Source organism: Zea mays, chromosome 5 (genome assembly GCF_902167145.1).
Source record: "Zea mays cultivar B73 chromosome 5, Zm-B73-REFERENCE-NAM-5.0, whole genome shotgun sequence".
Lineage (NCBI taxonomy): Eukaryota > Viridiplantae > Streptophyta > Magnoliopsida > Poales > Poaceae > Zea > Zea mays.
This window is the reverse complement of record NC_050100.1, coordinates 45,229,565-45,249,324: the sequence shown is the minus strand read 5'-3', so window position 1 is coordinate 45,249,324 and position 19,760 is coordinate 45,229,565. Positions and strand designations below refer to the sequence as shown.

General features: G+C 46.5%; 1 pseudogene; it reads left to right on the top strand.

Moving 5' to 3' along the window:
• The first annotated feature begins 363 nt into the window (after positions 1 to 363).
• On the top strand, positions 364 to 17,114 carry LOC103628174 (uncharacterized; annotated as a pseudogene).
• The last annotated feature ends 2,646 nt before the right edge of the window (positions 17,115 to 19,760 follow it).

The window sequence follows — 19,760 nt, the reverse complement described above, 5'->3', positions numbered from 1 at the left end:
TATAAGCGGGTAAGGATAAAATGCAAAATGCTTTTCGGGGCTGTTCTGGCTGGAATGGACGGTCGGTTCGCGGAAGCAGAGGCGGCCTTTGAGCTGGGCGACGCGTGAAAGGGGCGCTCCGGGTGCGCGCAGAGGCAGCGGCAGCGGGGACCTCGTCGGTTTCCGGGTTATATTTTTGTAACGCCACCGGCCACGGGGCTACAGCTACGGCCAGGGGAGATACAGAGGGGACTGGCCGCGAAACATGGCGATGTCCTGTTTCTTTTTCCTGCGTTTGCAGTCTTCTTGCGGCTGATCCGATTACGAGTGGGCAGCGGCTAATCTCTACTACTACTATACTGTAGGAGTTCACGGTACACATTTATGCCCCTTCCCCACGCACCTCGCGCTAAGGGCAAGGACGCCGATTTGGCAAAGTTCACTAAAGTTTCCAAGACGAGCGCCAAATCTGAGGCTGCCATCGCGGCTAGGAAGGCAAAGAAACCGCCGGCGCCCAATTCGACCGCGGATGCCGGTGCCAAACCGACCAAATCAGGCAAGAAGGCGTCGGTGCTTGCCGACGCCAAGGCAAAAGCCAACGCGACCGTCGACAGTAAGGAGGAGTTGGCGGCGGAGGTGGAGGTTGAGGAGGATGTGTTGTTGACCAAGCAGGTAGAGGAAGGTACCGACGACCTCATCTCCGAGTTCCGGGACCTGCCCAGTCGGCTGCAGGAGACGCTAATGCCAGACCTGGCGCGCCTCTCGCACCACTCCAAGGCGTACCTGTCCGCGGCGAACGCCGGGATCGCCGACGGCGTGCACCCGATCCTCGGCGGCCGGTGGGCAGCGGTGGCCGCCTCCGCGGCATCAGTGGCGGTGTTGCTGCTGCTGCTCTTCATGCTTGAAAGGGAATTAGGCTTACACCTATTTTCTATTTGATTTTGGTGGTTGAATTGGCTAACACAAATAATTGGACTAACTAGTTTGCTCTAGTCTATAAGTAATACAGGTGCCAAAGGTTCACCAAAAGCCAATAAAAATACCAAGAAAAGGGTTCAACACAAAGAGCAAGGGATAACCGAAGCGTGCCCTGGTCTGGCGCACCGGACTGTCCCGTGTGCCACCGGACAGTGTCCGGTGCACCAGGGGGCCTCAAGCTCAACTCAACACCTTCGGGAATTCTCAGAGGCGCTTCGCTATAATTCACCGGACTGTCCGGTGCCTCACCGGACAGTGTCCGGTGCTCCAGGGAAGAGCGACTCTGAACTCGCCAGCTTTGAGAATCCGCTCCGTTAAAATTCACCGGACTGTCCGGTTTAACGGCGGAGCAACGGCTACTTCAAGCGCAACGGTCGTCTGCAACGCATTAAATGCGCGTCAGCGCGCGCAGAGGAGCAGAGCACGCGTGGGTGGTACACCGGACAGTCTACAGGACCTGTCCGGTGCGCCACCGGACAGCTAGGCGGGCCCACAAGACAGAGCTCCAACGGTCGAACCCTAACGGCCGGGTGACGTGGCTGGCGCACCGGACACTGTCCGGTGGCCTGTCGACTGCAGCCTTCACCAAATGGCTAGTTTGGTGGTTGAGGTTATAAATACCCCCAACCACCCCACATTCAAGTCATCCAAGTTTTCCACCTTCCAACTACTTACAAGAGCTCTAGCATTCAATTCTAGACACACCCAAGTGATCGAATCCTCTCCAAATTCCACACAAGCTTTAGTGATTAGTGAGAGAGATTTGTTGTGTTCTTTTGAGCTCTTGCGCTTGGATTGCTTTCTTTCTCATTCTTTCTTGAGATCAAACTCACTTGTAATTGATGCAAGAGACACTAATCGTGTGGTGGTCCTTGTGGGAACTTTGTGTTCCAATTGATTGAGAAGAAAAGCTCACTCGGTCCGAGGGATCGTTTGAGAGAGGGAAAGGGTTGAAAGAGACCCGGTCTTTGTGACCACCTCAACGGGGAGTAGGTTTGCAAGAACCGAACCTCGGTAAAACAAATCCGCGTGTCACACTCTTTATTCGCTTGCGATTTGTTTTGCGCCCTCTCTCTCGGACTCGATTATATTTCTAACGCTAACCCGGCTTGTAGTTGTGATTAACTTTGTAAATTTCAGTTTCGCCCTATTCACCCCCCCCTCTAGGCGACTTTCAATTGGTATCAGAGCCCGGTGCTTCATTAGAGCCTAACCGCTCGAAGTGATGTCGGGAGATCACGCCAAGAGGGAGATGGAGACCAGCGACAAGCCCACCGGCGACAAGCCCACTACAAGCCACGGGAGTCCCACAACAAGGGGAAAGGGAAGGAGAAGAAATCCTCTTCCCACAAGTCGCATCGGAGTGGCGACAAGAAAAAGAAGATGAGGAAGGTGGTCTACTACGAGACCGATACTTCATCGCCTTCCACCTCCGGCTCCGATGCGCCGTCCATTACTTCTAAGCGCCATGAGCGCAAGAAGTTTAGTAAGATTCCCCTACGCTATCCTCGCATTCCTAAACATACGCCTTTACTTTCCGTCCCATTAGGCAAACCACCAACATTTGATGGTGAAGATTATGCTAGGTGGAGTGATATGATGCGATATCACCTAACCTCACTCCACAAAAGTATATGGGATATTGTTGAGTTTGGTGTACAGGTACCATCCGTAGGGGATGAAGATTATGATGAGGACGAAGTGGCCCAAATCCTACACTTCAACTCCCAAGCCACAACTATACTCCTCGCCTCCCTAAGTCGAGAGGAGTATAACAAGGTGCAAGGGTTGAAAAGTTCTAAGGAGATTTGGGACACGCTAAAGACCGTGCACGAAGGGGACGAGGTGACCAAGATCACCAAGCGGGAGACGATCGAGGGGGAGCTCGGTCGCTTCCGACTTCGCCAAGGAGAGGAGCCACAAGACATGTACAACCGGCTCAAAACCTTGGTGAACCAAGTGCGCAACCTCGGGAGCAAAAAATGGGATGACCACAAAATGGTTAAGGTTATTTTAAGATCACTTGTTTTCCTTAACCCTACTCAAGTTCAATTAATTCGTGGCAATCCTAGATATACACTAATGACTCCCGAGGAAGTAATCGGGAATTTTGTGAGCTTTGAATTGATGATCAAAGGCTCAAAGAAGATCAACGAGCTCGATGGCCCCTCCACGCCCGAAGCACAACCGGTTGCATTCAAGGCAACGGAGGAGAAGAAGGAGGAGTCTACATCAAGTAGACAACCAATCGATGCCTCCAAGCTCGACAATGAGGAGATGGCTTTAATCATCAAAAGCTTTCGCCAAATCCTCAAGCAACGAAAGGGGAAGGACTACAAATCCCGTTCCAAGAAGGTTTGCTACAAGTGTGGTAAGCCCGGTCACTTTATAGCTAAATGTCCATTATCAAGTGATAGTGATAGGGACAACGACACGAAGGGGAGAAGAAAGGAGAAGAAGAGATACTACAAGAAGAAGGGCGGCGATGCCTATGTTTGCCGGGAGTGGGACTCCGACGAGAGCTCCACCGACGAGGACGCCGCCAACATCGCCGTCACTAAGGGACTCCTCTTCCCCAACGTCGGCCACAAGTGCCTCATGGCAAAGGACGGCAAAAAGAAGAAGGTTAAATCCAAATCCTCCACTAGATATGAGTCTTCTAGCGATGATAATGCTAGTGATGAGGAAGATAATTTGCGTACTCTTTTTGCCAACCTAAACATGCAACAAAAAGAGAAATTAAATGAATTAATTAGTGCTATTCATGAGAAGGATGATCTTTTGGACACCCAAGAGGACTTCCTTATTAAAGAAAATAAGAAGCATGTTAAGGTTAAAAATGCTTATGCTCTAGAAGTAGAAAAATGTGAAAAACTATCTAGTGAGCTAAGTACTTGCCATGAGACTATTGACAACCTTAGAAATGAAAATGCTAATTTGTTAGCTAAGGTTGATTCAAATATGTGTGATGTTTCAATTCCAAATCTTAGAAATGATAATGTTGATTTGCTCGCTAAGACTGAAGAATTGAACATTTCTCTTGCTAGCCTTAGGAATGAAAATGAAAAATTGCTTGCTAAGGCTAAAGAATTAGATGTTTGCAATGCTTCTATTTCTAACCTTAGAAGTGAAAATGATATATTACATGCTAAGGTTGTAGAATTAAAATCTTGCAAACCCTCTACATCTACCGTTGAGCATGTTTCTATTTGCACTAGATGTAGAGATGTTGATATTGATGCTATTCATGATCATATGGTCTTAATTAAGCAACAAAATGATCATATAGCAAAATTAGATGTTAAAATTGCCGAGCATGACTTAGAAAACGAAAAATTCAAATTTGCTAGAAGCATGCTCTATAGTGGGAGACGCCCTGGCATCAAGGATGGCATTGGCTTCCAAAAGGGAGACAATGTCAAACTTAATGCCCCTCCTAAAAGATTGTCTAACTTTGTTAAGGGCAAGGCTCCCATGCCTCAGGATAACGAGGGTTACATTTTGTACCCTGCCGGTTATCCTGAGAGCAAAATTAGAAGAATTCATTCTAGGAAGTCTCACTCTGGCCCTAACCATGCTTTTATGTATAAGGGTGAGGCATCTAGTTCTAGGCAACCAACCCGTGCTAAGTTGCCTAAGAAGAAAACTCCTAGTGCATCAAATGACCATAACATTTCATTTAAAACTTTTGATGCATCCTATGTGTTAACTAATAAATCCTGCAAGGTAGTTGCCAAATATGTTGGGGGCAAGCACAAGGGGTCAAAGACTTGTGTTTGGGTACCCAAAGTTCTTGTGTCTAATGCCAAAGGACCCAAAACCATTTGGGTACCTAAAGTCAAGAACTAAACTTGTTTTGTAGGTTTATGCATACGGGGGCTCAAGTTGGATCATCGACAGCGGGTGCACAAACCATATGATAGGGGAGAAGAAGATGTTCTCCTCCTTCGAGAAAAACCAAGATCCCCAAAGAGCGATCACATTCGGGGATGGAAACCAAGGTTTGGTCAAAGGTTTGGGTAAAATTGCTATATCACCTGACCATTCCATTTCTAATGTTTTTCTTGTAGACTCTTTAGATTACAATTTGCTTTCCGTTTCACAGTTATGTCAAATGGGCTACAACTGTCTTTTTACTGATGTAGGTGTCACTGTCTTTAGAAGAAGTGATGATTCAATAGCATTTAAGGGAGTGTTAGAGGGTCAGCTATACTTGGTAGATTTTGATAGAGCTGAACTCGACACTTGCTTAATTGCTAAGACTAACATGGGTTGGCTCTGGCACCGCCGACTAGCTCACGTTGGAATGAAGAATCTTCATAAGCTTCTAAAGGGAGAGCACATTTTAGGATTAACAAATGTTCATTTTGAGAAAGACAAGATTTGTAGCGCATGCCAAGAAGGGAAGCAAGTTGGTGCTCATCATCCACACAAGAACATCATGATGACTGACAGGCCACTTGAGCTCCTACACATGGATCTATTCGGCCCGATCGCTTACATAAGCATCGACGGGAGTAAGTACTGTCTAGTTATTGTGGATGATTATTCTCGCTTCACTTGGGTATTCTTTTTGTAGGAAAAATCTCATACCCAAGAAACCTTACAGGGATTCTTGAGACGGGCTCAAAACGAGTTCGGCTTAAGGATCAAGAAAATTAGAAGCGACAACGGGACGAAGTTCAAGAACTCACAAATCGAAGGCTTCCTTGAGGAGGAGGGCATCAAGCATGAGTTCTCTTCTCCCTACACCCCACAACAAAATGGTGTAGTGGAGAGTGTAAGGAAAATGGACCCCGGGCCTTTTGGCTAATTGAGTTTTGGTGTTTGATGAACAACACAATCCGTGAACTAATAAGTTTTCTAGTGTTTGTGTTTGTAGTTCACAGGATGCGAAGAGAATTGGACCAAGGCAATGAGGATGCAACACCTCAAAAGAAGACATAAAAAGATGCATAGGAGTCCAATACTCAAGAACAAAGAAGCCCGAAGAAATCAGCGAAGAAATCCAAGATAAGGGCTGTCAGCCAGCGCCCGGTGGCGCACCGGACATTGGTGTCCGGTGTGCATCGGACTGTCCGGTGAGGCACCGGACAGTCTGCGCAGAGAGGCCGCAGACAGGCGCTCTCTGGCTGTAGCACCGGACTGTCCGGTGTGCACCGGACTGTCCGGTGTGCCAACGGGCAGACGGCAACGGTCGGATCCAACGGTCGACTACTACAGGCGCCAACGGTCGGCTGACGTGGCGTGCACCGGACATCTACTGTGCAGTGTCCGGTGGTGCACCGGACTGTCCGGTGCACCCGACGACAGAAAGCTGCTGCTTTCTGTCCAACGGCTAGTTGGGGGTGTGGAGGCTATAAATACCACCCCAACCGGCCATTCTCAAGTGTGGGAGCCCAAGCAACATACCAAGGCATATAGTGCACATTTCCAAGAGCTCATACACCCAAGTGCTTAATAGAATCACTCGGTGATTAGCGTAGGTGCTTTGCGAAGTGCTTAGGTTAGTTAGACCGCTTTAGCGCTTGCTCTAGGTGAACCCTAGTTAGTTGAGTGAGTTTTGTAAAACCACACAACCCCTCGGCTCTTGCGTGAGTCGTTGTAATTGTACCGAGTGGGGCGAGAGTCTTGCGAGACCGTGACAACCGCGGTTGTGTCACGGCCGCCACCGTGTACCGGAGGGAACGAGGCCCGCGGCGTTTCGGCCGGAAGCTCGATAGTGGAGACGGCGGGGAGCGTCCGAGAGGAGCCGGAAGCGGAGCACCACTTGCGCGTGGAGAAGGCCCGCGGCTCTCTACGGAGTTACTCGACCGAGGTGCTTGGCCCTCGCGTGGGCTTCCCTTTGCGTAGGGGCACCAACGAGGATTAGTCGGAACCTTGCGTGGTTCCGGATACCTCGGTAAAAATACCGGCGTCATCTACGAGAGTTTGCTTCTCTACTTAGCTCTTTACATTCCGCATTTATATTAAGCATTTAAGTTTCAATCTTATTGTCATACTTATTTAGTGTAGATTGAAACTTAGCCTTTGCGGTAGAGATAGCAACACTTAGACAAAATTGAGTTTGCACATTCTAGTTTTGATTATTTGCATAGGTTTTGCTCTAGGGATTTAATTGTGGCCTAGTTTAGTAAAAGTTTTGGAAGTCCTAATTCACCCCCCTCTTAGGCGTCACCCGTTTCCTACAAGTGGTATCAGAGCCCGGTTTGGCTCATTTGAAACGCTTTAGCTTCACCGCTAAAAAGAGCCGACGCTTCTTAGAGGAAGGGATGGATACCCATAGGCCACCACACTTCGACGGCACTAACTTCCCATATTATAGTGCTAGAATGGCTTGTTACCTAGAGGCCGTTGATCTAGGTGTTTGGAGAGTCACTCGTAACGGGATGAAACCTCTCAAGAATCCCGAGAAACCCACCACGAGTGAGGAAAAAGAAATTCATTTAAATGCTAGAGCCAAAAATTGCTTGTATGAATCTCTTAGCATGGATATTTTTAATCAAGTATTTACCTTGAGAACTTCTAATGAGATTTGGCTAAAATTGCATGAGCTCCATGATGGCACATCCAATGTCCATGAGCAAAAACATTGCCTAGTCTTGAATGAGTATAATTCTTTTGCTATGAAAGATGATGAGCTTGTTAGAGACATGTATTCTCGTTTGAATCTAATTATCAATGAGCTCAATTCTATTGGCATTAATAAGCTAGGTGATGCGGACATTGTGAGGAAGATTATCTCCCTGCTACCACAACAAAGATATGGGAGCATCATCACCATCCTTCACAACATGGAGGATTTGAGCAACATGACCCCGACCATTGTGATTGGGAAAATCGCGGCCTTTGAGATGTCGCGAAAAATGAGTCGGGGAGAGGAACCAACTTCCTCAAGGCCATATGCTTTTGCATGTGATGAAAGGAAGGGCAAAAAGAAGGCTCCCACTCCAAGTTCCTCAAGTGAAAAAGAGGAAGAAGAAGAAAGTGATGATGATGAAGATAATCAACCATGCACATCATCCTCCGAGGACGAAGAAACAATCCGACGTGTCGGAAAGGTAATGAGGATGATCCGCAAGATTAATCTAATGGGTGTGCCCCTGCAGGTCGAGGATCTTCTCTTTAACATTGACAGGAAAAAGCAAAGGAAGAGAGGATGCTTCGCATGTGGTGAGAAGGGCCACTTCAGGGACAACTGTCCAAATATGGCCAAGCCCAAAAAGGAGAGGAGCAAAGGCAAGGCGCTAACAAGTGTTAGAACTTGGGATGATTCTTCAAGTGAAGATGAACCTCCAAGGACGCGCAGCCACCGGTCCTCGTCACGATCATCACGGTCATCACACAAATGCCTTATGGCAAGAGGTAACAAAAGCATTCCATCCTCTAGTGATGAAAGTAGTAGTGATGATGAAGGTGAGGGAAAGCCCTCTCTAGATGAGCTTGCGGAAGCCGTAGAATTTTTCCAGGATGTTTGCACTAAGCAAAAAGCTCAACTTAAAACTTTGAAAAATAAGTTGGTTAGCTCTCAAAATGATTACAAAGGTTTGCTAGAAAAATTTGAAACTTTTGCAAACTTAAATAGTGAGCTATCAACTAAAATTGAGCTATTAGAATCTAGTGCTCCATCCACTGCTACCGATGATAGCCTTATTAAAAAGAATGAAAAACTTAAGGCTAAGTTAGCTAGCTCCCAAGAAGCTATTGAAAATTTGCTAGAGAAAATGGAAATTCTTAGCATACACAACAATGAGCTAACTACTAAGCTAGAAAACATTGGTAGCATCCCAGCAGCATCTTTAGTTGAAATACCTGAAATAATTAAGAAAGATGCTTCTACTTCCTGCTTTGATTTAATTAATGATTCTAACCCCTGCAACCAAGTCGTTGTTGAGAATATTGTTGTAGAGACATGTACGGATGAGGTTGCAAAGGAAAATGAACAATTAAAGCAAGAAGTGGCTCGCCTTGGCAAGGCCTTGTATGACAAGAAAGGCAAAGCCAAACAAATCCAACCTCCACAGGATAACACCACTGCGGGAGTGAACAAGCCTATGGAGGGAGAAACTGTGATTTGTAGGCTATGCCACAAGGAAGGCCACAAGTCTTTCCAATGCAAGGCGATGACCGGGGATAAACAAAGACAAAAGCTCAAGCAAAAGCCATCAAGCAAAATCCCAAACACCTACATCAAAAAGGTGAACAAAAAGGATGCTACACCATATTTGATCAAGAAGAAAAAGAACGGAAAGGTGATAGCAATCAAGGCCAACAAGCAAGCCAACAAAGGAAAGGGGGCCAAACGCATCTGGGTGCCAAAGGAGATAATTTCAACCATGAAAAGCACCAAGAAGGTTTGGATCCCGAAAGGGAAGTGAGTGGACCGAAGGTCCTCGGGAAATTTGGAGACTTGGCTAAATTGGGATGTATATCATGGGATACATCATATTGGATCAAGTTTATTGCCAAGTAGGTTAGTGAAAATTTTGGACCCAAATTTCCCACCCATGACTAAGGTAACTAGTTTTATTGTATTTCTCGTTTTTAGATATGTGTATCTGTTTATCTTTTATCTAGTTTACCTTTCTTGCCTAGTATTACATTTGTTATGTACTTTTGTTCAAAATCATGCATACTAGGTAAATCATATGGTAGGATTGCTAGTTTTTAAATTCATATTCTTAAGCAAACCTACATGACTTAAAATGTTTATTTAAGCACGGCACATAGCTTCTATATCACTCCATAGTAAATGATGCATCAATTGAAAATTTTGATTTCTACAAAGTGTATCATTTAACTTATATGTGCCAAAGTTTGGATTATGGATAATTTGCCCCTCTTGATATCAAATCAAAGTGCATGTCTCCTACAAGTATTCAAAACTTGTATGCACACCTTTAGGGGGAGGTTACTCTATAATCTAACACTTTGAGACTAACACATTTTCAAGTCTATTTCATGTGATAGTCTTATTGTAAGGAAAATAAGGTCCCCGGAGAAAGACAACAATCTTCCACTGCAAAATCTCCAAGAACTCTCATGTCTCTCAAGCTCGCCATTGATCTTCAATTGGTATCTTTTGAGACTACATTCAGTATCATTTACATGTCTTCTCCAATATTTGATTAGACTATATTTCATATCATATGCTTCCATGTTGCTAAAAATGCATAAGTAGTTAACTCATATTCTGTTACCTATGCATAAGGGAAGTTAGTCTTTTCAAACCATGTCTTGCACCTCTAATTTTTCACATGCTTTTTCCTAAGTAGAGGATCTCTGTCAAGGGGAGTATTTCTTCATCTCTAAAGGGGGAGAAAAACTCTTTCTAAAGGAGACAACTCATTTAGGGGGAGTAATCTTTTGAGGACTCCTTCAAGTGGTATCATTCACATAGTTTAATTTAATATCCTTCTAGTGATATCATTTGATACAATTCTGGTGAGGGCAAGCTTTTATTTACTTCCTACTTGCTTTTAATGTCTTCCTTTTCGATGGTTGATGCCAAAGGGGGAGAAGTTTAGGGACCAAAGCAATGAAAACTATATCAAACACCAAACACCACCAATTTAAAATTTTATATCTCCAAATGACTTTCTCAAGTGGTTTTGGTTATTTGGTCCAAAAATAGGAAGTGAATTATGGAGTTAGGGGGAGGCTTAAGTCCATAATATCACGATGTGGGGACAGTCATGCATCTTAGCAAGTAGATTGCATAGTTTCACTCAAATACTTGTATTATTTGCTTGCTTTGGTTGTGTTGTCATCAATCACCAAAAAGGGGGAGATTGTAAGGAAAATGGACCCCGGGCCTTTTGGCTAATTGAGTTTTGGTGTTTGATGAACAACACAATCCGTGAACTAATAAGTTTTCTAGTGTTTGTGTTTGTAGTTCACAGGATGTGAAGAGAATTGGACCAAGTCAATGAGGATGCAACACCTCAAAAGAAGACATAAAAAGATGCATAGGAGTCCAATACTCAAGAACAAAGAAGCCCGAAGAAATCAGCGAAGAAATCCAAGATAAGGGCTGTCAGCCAGAGCCTGGTGGCGCACCGGACATTGGTGTCCGGTGTGCACCGGACTGTCCGGTGAGGCACCGGGCAGTCTGCGCAGAGAGGCCGCAGACAGGCGCTCTCTGGCTGTAGCACCGGACTGTCCGGTGTGCACCGGACTGTCCGGTGTGCCAACGGGCAGACGGCAACGGTCGGATCCAACGGTCGACTACTACAGGCGCCAACGGCCGGCTGACGTGGCGTGCACCGGACATCTACTGTGCAGTGTCCGGTGGTGCACCGGACTGTCCGGTGCACCCGACGACAGAAAGCTGCTGCTTTCTGTCCAACGGCTAGTTGGGGGTGTGGAGGCTATAAATACCACCCCAACCGGCCATTCTCAAGTGTGGGAGCCCAAGCAACATACCAAGGCATATAGTGCACATTTCCAAGAGCTCATACACCCAAGTGCTTAATAGAATCACTCGGTGATTAGCGTAGGTGCTTTGCGAAGTGCTTAGGTTAGTTAGACCGCTTTAGCGCTTGCTCTAGGTGAACCCTAGTTAGTTGAGTGAGTTTTGTAAAACCACACAACCCCTCGGCTCTTGCGTGAGTCGTTGTAATTGTACCGAGTGGGGCGAGAGTCTTGCGAGACCGTGACAACGGCGGTTGTGTCACGGCCGCCACCGTGTACCGGAGGGAACGAGGCCCGCGGCGTTTCGGCCGGAAGCTCGATAGTGGAGACGGCGGGGAGCGTCCGAGAGGAGCCGGAAGCGGAGCACCACTTGCGCGTGGAGAAGGCCCGCGGCTCTCTACGGAGTTACTCGACCGAGGTGCTTGGCCCTCGCGTGGGCTTCCCTTTGCGTAGGGGCACCAACGAGGATTAGTCGGAACCTTGCGTGGTTCCGGATACCTCGGTAAAAATACCGGCGTCATCTACGAGAGTTTGCTTCTCTACTTAGCTCTTTACATTCCGCATTTATATTAAGCATTTAAGTTTCAATCTTATTGTCATACTTATTTAGTGTAGATTGAAACTTAGCCTTTGCGGTAGAGATAGCAACACTTAGACAAAACCGAGTTTGCACATTCTAGTTTTGATTATTTGCATAGGTTTTGCTCTAGGGATTTAATTGTGGCCTAGTTTAGTAAAAGTTTTGGAAGTCCTAATTCACCCCCCCTCTTAGGCGTCACCCGTTTCCTACAGAGAGGAAGAATAGAACTCTATTAGACATGCAAGAACCATGCTTGATGAGTACAAGACTTCGGATCGGTTTTGGGCCGAGGCGGTCAACATGGCTTGCTACGCCATCAACCGGTTGTATCTACACCGAATCCTCAAGAAGACATCATACGAACTCCTAACCGGTAAAAAGCCCAATATTTCATATTTTAGAGTCTTTGGTAGCAAATGCTTTATTCTTGTTAAAAGAGGTAGAAAATCTAAATTTGCTCCTAAGACTGTAGAAGGCTTTTTACTAGGATATGACTCGAACACAAGGGCATATAGAGTCTTTAACAAGTCCTCGGGACTAGTTGAAGTTTCTTGTGACGTTGTGTTTGATGAGACTAACGGCTCTCAAGTAGAGCAAGTTGATCTTGATGAGATAGGTGATGAAGAGGCCCCGTGAATCGCGCTAAGGAACATGTCCATTGGGGATGTGTGTCCTAAGGAATCCGAAGAGCCTCCAAATGCACAAGATCAACCATCCTTCTCCACGCAAGCATCTCCACCAACTCAAAATGAGGATGAGGCTCAAGTTGAAGAAGGAGAAGATCAAAGAGATGAGCCACCTCAAGATGACGACAATGATCAAGGGGGAGATGCAAATGATCAAGACAAGGAGGATGAAGAACCAAGGCCGCCACACCCAAGAGTCCACCAAGCAATCCAACGAGATCACCCTGTCGACACCATCCTCGGCGACATTCATAAGGGGCTAACCACTAGATCTCGTGTTGCACATTTTTGTGAGCATTACTCTTTTGTTTCCTCTATTGAGCCACACAGGGTAGAGGAAGCACTACAAGATTCGGATTGGGTGGTGGCGATGCAAGAGGAGCTCAACAACTTCACTAGGAATGAGGTATGGCATTTAGTTCCACGTCCTAATCAAAATGTTGTAGGAACCAAATGGGTCTTCCGCAACAAGCAAGATGAGCATGGTGTGGTGACAAGGAACAAAGCTCGACTTGTGGCCAAGGGATACTCCCAAGTCGAAGGTTTGGATTTTGGTGAAACCTATGCACCCGTAGCTAGGCTTGAATCAATTCGTATATTACTTGCCTATGCTACTTACCATGGCTTTAAGCTTTATCAAATGGACGTGAAAAGTGCCTTCCTCAATGGACCAATCAAGGAAGAGGTCTATGTTGAGCAACCTCCCGGCTTTGAAGACAGTGAGTATCCTAACCATGTCTATAGGCTCTCTAAGGCGCTTTATGGGCTCAAGCAAGCCCCAAGAGCATGGTATGAATGCCTAAGAGATTTCCTTATTACTAATGGCTTCAAAGTCAGAAAAGCCGATCCTACTTTATTTACTAAAACTCTTGACAATGATTTGTTTGTATGCCAAATTTATGTTGATGATATTATATTTGGGTCTACTAACGAATCTACATGTGAGGAATTTAGTGGGATCATGACACAAAAATTCGAGATGACTATGATGGGGGAGTTGAAGTACTTCTTGGGATTTCAAGTAAAGCAACTCCAAGAGGGCACCTTCCTAAGCCAAACAAAATATACTCAAGATATTCTAAGCAAGTTTGGGATGAAGGATGCCAAACCCATCAAGACATCCATGGGAACCAATGGACATCTCGACCTCGACACGAAAAGTAAATCCGTCGATCAAAAGGTATACCGGTCGATGATAGGCTCTCTACTCTATTTATGCGCATCTCGACCGGATATTATGCTTTCCGTATGCATGTGTGCAAGATTCCAAGCCGACCCTAAGGAAGCTCACCTTACGGCCGTAAAACGAATCTTGAGATATTTAGCTTATACTCCTAAATTTGGGCTTCGGTATCCTAGGGGATCCACTTTTGATTTAACTGGTTATTCGGATGCCGATTGGGCGGGGTGTAAGATTAATAGAAAGAGCACATCGGGGACTTGCCAGTTCTTGGGAAGATCCTTGGTGTCTTGGGCTTCAAAGAAGCAAAATTCAGTAGCTCTTTCTACCGCCGAAGCCGAGTATATTGCCGCAGGCCATTGTTGCGCGCAACTACTTTGGATGAGGCAAACCCTTAGGGACTACGGTTACAAATTAACCAAAGTTCCCCTTCTATGTGATAATGAGAGTGCAATCCGCATGGCGGATAATCCCGTTGAGCATAGCCGCACTAAACACATAGCCATTCGGTATCATTTTCTAAGGGATCACCAACAAAAGGGAGATATCGACATTGCATATATTAACACTAAGGATCAATTAGCCGATATCTTTACCAAGCCACTTGATGAACAAACTTTTAACAAACTTAGGCATGAGCTAAATATTCTTGATTCTAGGAATTTTTTTTAATGCCTTGCACACATAGCTCATAAACATACCTTTGATCATGTCTCTTTTATATGCTATGACTAATGTGTTTTCAAGTATATTTCAAACCAAGTCATAGGTGTATTGAAAGGGAATTGGAGTCTTCGGCGAAGACAAAGGCTTCCACTCCACTCCATAACTCATCCTTCACCGTCGCTCCAAACAACTCTTCGTCTTTGGTATAATCTTCACGCATATGTTTTATTTTCCAAAGGGGAGAAAGTAGTTAGAAGGGGCTTATATTTCACTCAAAGTGTCCTTTTTGGTGATTCATGCCAAAGGGGGAGAAAGTATTAGCCCAAAGCAAAAGGACCGCACCACCACCTAATTTTAAAACTAATGATTTTCAATTGGTAAATTTCAAATTGGTATCTTATTGTGTTCAAAAGGGGGAGAAAGTAGTATTTTCAAAATTGATATCTTAAAACCCTCTTGAACACTAAGAGGAGATTTCATTGAGAGGGAGTTTTTGTTTAGTCAAAGGAAAAGCATTTGAAATAGGGGGAGAAAATTTAAAATCTTGAAAATGCTTTGCAAAATCTTATTCATTTACCTTTGACCATTTGCAAAAAGACTTTGAAAAGGGTTTACAAAAGAATTTGCAAAAACAAAACATGTGGTGCAAGCGTGGTCCAAAATGTTAAAAATAAAAATAATCCATGCATATCTTATGAGTAGTTATATTGGCTCAATTCTAAGTAACCTTTGCACTTACATCATGCAAGCTAGTTCAATTATGCACTTCTATACTTGCTTTGTTTTGTGTTGGCATCAATCACCAAAAGGGGGAGATTGAAAGGGAATTAGGCTTACACCTATTTCCTATTTGATTTTGGTGGTTGAATTGCCCAACACAAATAATTGGACTAACTAGTTTGCTCTAGTCTATAAGTAATACAGGTGCCAAAGGTTCACAAAAAGCCAATAAAAATACCAAGAAAAGGGTTCAACACAAAGAGCAAGGGATAACCGAAGCGTGCCCTGGTCTGGCGCACCGGACTGTCCCGTGTGCCACCGGACAGTGTCCGGTGCATCAGGGGCCTCAAGCTCAACTCAACACCTTCGGGAATTCTCAGAGGCGCTTCGCTATAATTCACCGGACTTTCCGGTGCTCCAGGGAAGAGCGACTCTGAACTCACCAGCTTCGGGAATCCGCTCCGCTAAAATTCACCGGACTATCCGGTGAGTCACCGGACAGTGTCCGGTGCACACCGGACTGTCCGGTGTAACGGCGGAGCAACGGCTACTTCAAGCGCAACGGTCGTCTGCAACGCATTAAATGCGCGCCAGCGCACGTTGAGGAGCACAGCTCGCGCGGGTGGCACACCGGACAGTCTACAGGACCTGTCTGGTGCGCCACCAGACAACCAGGCGGGCCCACAAGACAGAGCTCCAACGGTCGAACCCTAACGGCCGGGTGACGTGGCTGGCGCACCGGACACTGTCCGGTGGCGCACCGGACTGTCCGGTGCGCCCGTCGACTGCAGCCTTCACCAAACGGCTAGTTTGGTGGTTGGGGTTATAAATACCCCCAACCACCCCACATTCAAGTCATCCAAGTTTTCCACCTTCCAACTACTTACAAGAGCTCTAGCATTCAATTCTAGACACACCCAAGTGATCGAATCCTCTCCAAATTTCACACAAGCTTTAGTGATTAGTGAGAGAGATTTGTTGTGTTCTTTTGAGCTCTTGCGCTTGGATTGCTTTCTTTCTCATTCTTTTTTGAGATCAAACTCACTTGTAATTGAGGCAAGAGACACCAATCGTGTGGTGGTCCTTGTGGGAACTTTGTGTTCCAATTGATTGAGAAGAAAAGCTCACTCGGTCCGAGGGACCGTTTGAGAGGGGGAAAGGGTTGAAAGAGACCCGGTATTTGTGACCACCTCAACGGGGAGTAGGTTTGCAAGAACCGAACCTCGGTAAAACAAATCCGCGTGTCACACTCTTTATTCGCTTGCGATTTGTTTTGCGCCCTCTCTCTCGGACTCGATTATATTTCTAACGCTAACTCGGCTTGTAGTTGTGATTAACTTTGTAAATTTCAGTTTCGCCCTATTCACCCCCCTCTAGGCGACTTTCAATGCTCATCGCACTGGTGCGCTGCATGGGCCCGTACGTGCCGCTCCTCCACCGCGCGCTGCTGCTGGCGCAAGCGTACCTCGCCATCTACTTCGTGAATCTCGCGCTCACCGCGGCCGCCAAGTGGCTGGAGCCGCTGCGCTTCGTCCACGCGGCCTCCCCCGCCGCCTACGCCTGGACGCAGGTCGTGTAGTCACTCGGCTTAATGGCCTACCTCATGCTCCAGATGGTGGACCTCGTCGCCGTCTTCTCGAGCACCGCCTCCCCCGAGGACGACTGCAACGGGGATGCCGCCAAGGCCCTCGGGCTCGCGCAGATGGTGGTCGGCCTCGCCGCCGGCGTGCACTACTACGTCATCGTCTTCCACCGCGCCGTGGCAGGGGCCGCGCCCCACGCCAACTAGCGTGTGTACGTCGTGTACGCGGCCTGCTTCACAATTGTGTGCGCCTGCGCGCGCGTCGAGAGGAGGAAGAAGGCCTACCTTACAGGCACAGACCGTGCCGCCGAGGAGTGGAAGAAGAGCTGAGCTGATCGCGTCGGGAACAGAGAGAGGGAACTTCTCTGGGAGAAAAAATCCCAATACTGTGGTCGGTGGAAGCCCAACTGCCCATGTGTGTGAACGTAACCCAGAATTTAGGAAGAAAAAGGAGGGTATAAAAGTAAAAGAATACGGGAGCAAGTTGTGATTTTTCTTTTTTATTCCCTTTTCTACATTTATTATTTATATAACATGTTCCCCTTAAATGCATCAATAGGGTGTTTGGCCGAGGAAAGAGGTTGTCCATCATTTTCTTACTCCTCATCTTGCTCATCAACCATGATTGTTCTTTTTTCCTACTTTTCTCGCTCGCGCAGTTCGACTACCTCATCCCACCGACGGGGATGCACAAATGCAGCGTGAATGGCAAGTGTAGCGCGAATAGCGTGGACATCGACAACGTACGCAAGGCGGCCATGGTGATGAACGGGTTGCCCATCAGTGTGTACGCATCGGAGACGTTGGGGTGTGCGGCGGCCATGTCCACAGACGATTGATGAGCAAGATGCTCGGGCGCATTTGGGATTCACCGCTGATCAGGTTCGGCACATACACATGCGGCGCGTGCGCCGTGTCGGGAACGCTCAAGTGGGACATGGCCACTGTCATGGAGTACAAGGGCCTACCCCTGCAGTAGGTCATCGACTACTATGTCAGGGGCACGATGCAGAATATCCAAAGATAACTATAATCAATAATTAGCCAATATAAACTATTTACAAATCTTTACTAATGTTTACAAAATAGCATATCTCTATATCATTGTTTTTAGGAAAAAAATGCCGTATTAGTATTGACACATCGTGTATCCATAAAAAATCTCGTAATTGATTAATAACATCCCGTTGACCACATGTGTAGCTATTAGACAATATATGGATTTGATATATGAACATGTATGGTGTTTAGTTGCTTCTTCTACTTTGTTCTAATTGATGAATAAAAAATGAATGGGTCTTTCCTCCTTTTCTTCCCGTCGAGAGAGCACATCTCATGAAGTGATCCAAAATTAATTACTACTAATGCTTTTATCAGCGGTGTTTGTGTACCGTCGCAACGCACGGGCAACTAACTAGTTATATCGTAAGCCTGTATTATGCATGACAGGTGTCGGTACCCTAAATCAGGGATACCCCTTACTACAGTATGAAGACAAGGTGCCCGTTCGGCGGTCTCTAGCCGCACGGAGGACAGCGCCCGACCCCACCACGTGGACGGCCCAAGGGGCACCACGTGGCGAGAAAAGATGATACATCCCATGATGTATCAGTTGGACCGGACCTCCGCGAGGAAGCACCGGACCCCTGTACGCGCAACCCAGACCCCCGATTACGGTCCGAGACTCCCAAGTAAGTATGCCGGGTCCCTTGGATAGGGTCCAGATCCCTCCGAGTAAGGTCCGAGCCACAACGAGGACCCGGGACAGGGGATACCCTGGCATAAGCAAGGGTCCGGTACTGACACATGTCGGGCCTTATCATGTGCGCTTGCGCTCCCCGCTCGGGCGGAGACCCGCTGCTGCCGCGTGGCTTGTTGCCCGTGACATAAGCCAGCGGGCGGAGCCTGACGTAAGGCCTCTGGGCCGCGCAGTCTCTGCATTTATTGCGGAGAGGACGCGCCGCCTGTCCACCCTGCTGACAGGCGATGTGTCCCCTCAGCATTTAATGCGTCCTGTCCACTCTGCTGGCAGGTGGCGCCAGGGCCATCCTACAGACGGCGCGCCTGTCCAGTCCGTTGTCAAACAGTGCGCCCGTGCTGTGCGGCGCACTGTGTCCATCATCCCTTATACGAGAAGCTTCCCCTGCATGCCGATACTACGCAGATCTTGGATGTCAGGGCGTAAGAAGATGGCTCCAGCAACGAACATTGGTAGCTCCAAGTACTACATCTGTTATGTTCCTGGGTCCACATGTCGGGGCTCAGTACCCTTGTACGTGCCCCCCTTAGTTATAAAAGGGGAGGCATGCAACGTTACAGAGGAGGCCACACTGGGACGACCCAACTTAGACTCTCAGCTCTCAAGCTTCCACATCAATCCAACACATACTGGAGTAGGGTATTACGCTCCGGCGGCCCGAACCACTCTAAATTCTCGCGTGTTCATGTGCTCGGTGATCGCTTAGCAAGACAGGCAAAACGCTAAAGCCCCTTCCTCATCTTAGTATTTAGGGCGGGTGCGTTCTGCCACCCGGCCGAAGAATTCCCTCTCCGACAACAGGGTAACATGTATTTTATGAAAGCAGCCAAAGAACAATAAAGGATCCATCAAAATCACAAGATACTATTTATCACTAGATTCCCTTATATGAATTAAGGCATATTTTTATCATTTAATTTGAGTTAACATAGAATGAATATATGTGTTTACTATAATTTTGTAACTACGTAACGATTGGGGTTGTTCGCTTCAAATTAAAACCGACTGTTTGGACTGCTGCAACTGTAATCTAAAGATATAAAAACACTGTAGAAGTAGTACAAGCTAGTACGATTAAAACCAAGCGAACAGGTAACACCCGAAAACTAAAGTAATAAAGCAAAAAAGGGCAAAGGTAAAAGAACTAAGAGTAACTCTAAGAGTCTTTCTAAATTTCACTCTTTAAATTATCATTTGGAGAATCGTTTGCATAAAAA